The sequence below is a fragment of the Mytilus edulis genome, chromosome 6 (assembly GCF_963676685.1).
Source record: "Mytilus edulis chromosome 6, xbMytEdul2.2, whole genome shotgun sequence".
Taxonomy (NCBI): domain Eukaryota; kingdom Metazoa; phylum Mollusca; class Bivalvia; order Mytilida; family Mytilidae; genus Mytilus; species Mytilus edulis.
The window spans coordinates 21,907,956-21,910,778 of record NC_092349.1 but is presented as its reverse complement, the minus strand read 5'-3'; the positions used below and the strand labels follow the sequence as shown (position 1 = coordinate 21,910,778).

Sequence of the window (2,823 nt, the reverse complement as noted above, 5' to 3'; positions counted from 1 at the left end):
AGATGTTTTGGCTATATAGATTCGAAATGAAAGAGATTGTAAGGTGAAAAGAAGAGCGTTGTTAGGTTTTCTTCTACTTATGAATTGAAAATGGTCCTTGTCACCTTTCAACTATTTGTCATGGCACTTGTTTACTTATTCCTTCTTTTGAATTCTAGGTTTATAAATTGTAACAGAAATGGTGAATGTATATTAATGACAATTTTTTTCTGAATTCATCGTAAAATATTTACTGAGAATAGATTCACAAAATAGATAGATGTTATCTTGAAAATAAACACTCTAAGTTTCTAGGTTGAGCATCGACAAACACAAGTGAAGCGATATCAATGGGATTGCGTTGAAATCTAAGATTTTTCAGATAGCGAGAGGGTTGATCGGATTAAGCCCTATTGAAAAATATTCCTCTTAGTAATAACGAAAAAAATCTTTAGTCGAAGCCATTATCATTTTCTCTTACTTAATCGGGATAGTGCTTCAACCAATTGCAATTATTACCCAAACCTGAACTGCCATTGTTAATGAGAATAAATGAACAGGAACTTTATATCTTAGTTGTTTTTTTTGTGAAATGTTTTTGATTTTTTTGGCCATGGTGACGTCTACTTCTTTGACTAGTGATCACTGTTAGCCTCGTGTTGGAGGATTTTGTTTTGTCTCCACCAATTTGCAAAATACCTTATCGTAAATATGTTAAATTTTATTTCAAGTGTTATTTGATAGATAAAATCATTTTAGTCAATTAAGGCTTGTCTCATTGTTGAAGGCCGTACGGTGATCTATAGTGGTTAATTTCTGTGTCATTTTGGTATCTGGTGGAGAGTTGTCTCATTGGCAATCATACTACATCTTCTGTTTTATAGAAACATGAAAGCAAGTATTAATGATAACATTATGTTGTTAGTATCTTTATTTATGGACTAATAAAATATATCCATTATCAATTTCAAACTTGAACGGTCTATCATGTCATGTTTGAAATCCTTTTTATTCTGAATTTCACTTCGGCTTTACAACACAGCCACCGCAACAACACTGGTCGTTGTTGACGCACCTCGCTGTTCCAGCACAGAATTTCTCAACACAGAAAGAAAAGCAACCATCAACATTAAAACCACAGTCCACAGTGGGAAAGCACGTTTCAGCAGCTTCAGTATACTTCAATCCTAAATAAAAAAAAGTAAAATTAAAATAATAATGATTTCCGAGGAAAATTCAAAACGGAAAGTCCCTATTAAATGGCAAAATCAAAAGCTCAAACAAATCAAACGAATGGATAAACAACTTTCATATTCCGGACTTGGTATTGGTATTTTCTTATGTAGAAAATGGTGGATTGAACCTGGTATTAAAGCTAGCTAGACATCACACTTTATAACAACAGATGAAGTATAAGGACAATTTCATTTTAAGAAAAAGTTATCATACTTTCTAAATGATTACACAGAACATATAATATCAAACTTGAAACTTTACCGAATAATTTCTCATTCTTTGGCACTATTATACACTCTTCTTGTTGTTTTGTTTGCATTTCATACCGATTAACGAAGAACGGAAAGGGTTGTTTATCTGATATATTATGTCATATGTTAGTTTGTAATTTGCCTAATGATAGAAAAAAATGACCATGATTGCTTCTTTATTGATATTTCTGTTTCGGAGCAAAAAGGTTTGGTTTAATAATAATTTTGTTAACACATGTTACCAAAAATTATCTGAAGACAAGAAATATTTACATATATAGCCGTCAACATGGTTAATGCAGGAACAAAATTTCAGAACAGAAAACAATAACTAACTCGTCAGTATCGGTAAATTATTTTAGTACAGAAATGATTAACTTACCAGTGAAGCATATCAATATGAAGCAAAATCCAATGTAGGCAGTCATTATTCAACAACAATAGTCCTGTAAATATTATATGTTATAAATTTGGCAGCTTATTGATGTAAAGACGTCAACCAATCGCAAACACAGAGTTTAATATGACAGTTGTTGTCCATTCGTTTTTGATGTGTTTTGTCATTTGATTTTGCCATGTGATTGGTAACTTTCCGATTGAATTTTCCTCGGAGTTTTAATATTTTTGTGATTTTACTTTTTAATATAAAAGTAATTGAATAAAAAAAGCAATATTAAATTGTCGCATATCATGTATAAAAAAACAAATTATTAAAGATTAAGACGTAAATTTGCTAAGTTGTTTTCGTATTTTTTTAAAATAACTTACACTTATTACACTTAACTAGTAACACATGTACACGTTTTCACCTAATAGAATTAACACCGATCTACATACAAGAAAATATTATCACATGATAATTTGTGTTGTTGCATATCTCTCTCATTTTACCTACCTGTATCTATATCAAACTAAAATTGTTATGCAAAGAAATAGCATGTGGCGTTCTTTATATTGTCCGATAATAAATATTAACGGAAAAGGACATAGTTGAAAATAACGTTCATTGGATCGGTCTTTCTTCAGGGATGAGTCTGATATCCAGGAAGAAATGGGTTATAAGCACAGGTGCAATAATGTTTTAATTTATTTTTCGTAGCTGATGAAGTGACAATTATTTCTGCATGTCTCTTTAATTTCGTTATGTCCTTCTCTATGTCTCTTCAATTTGTCATTTCTGTAGACATGTCTCTTTATTATTGTTATTTACCTTTTGGTTCATGATGTTTGTCGATTCAATGGAGTTTGTATCAGTGTTGCCCCTGAGGCAGATCCTGTATTTCATGTCACGAAATTATTTGTTCTTTTTATTTCCTTAATAATTTCAATCTAAACGGTTCACAAGATCGAGACATGG

The 2,823-nt window shown here is 31.1% G+C and overlaps 1 long non-coding RNA gene across 2 annotated transcripts; it reads right to left on the bottom strand.

The window, feature by feature from the left end:
* Positions 1–892: 892 nt before the first annotated feature.
* LOC139527350 (uncharacterized) lies at positions 893–2,504 on the bottom strand. 2 transcript variants are annotated; one of them, XR_011665337.1, is made up of 3 exons: positions 2,362–2,504; positions 1,849–1,912; positions 893–1,166 (listed from the first exon to the last, which is right to left on the bottom strand). It is a non-coding gene; the product is annotated as an uncharacterized lncRNA (long non-coding RNA). The 2 variants fall into 2 exon arrangements; XR_011665338.1 differs by lacking the exon at positions 2,362–2,504 and adding an exon at positions 2,235–2,306.
* Positions 2,505–2,823: the final 319 nt, after the last annotated feature.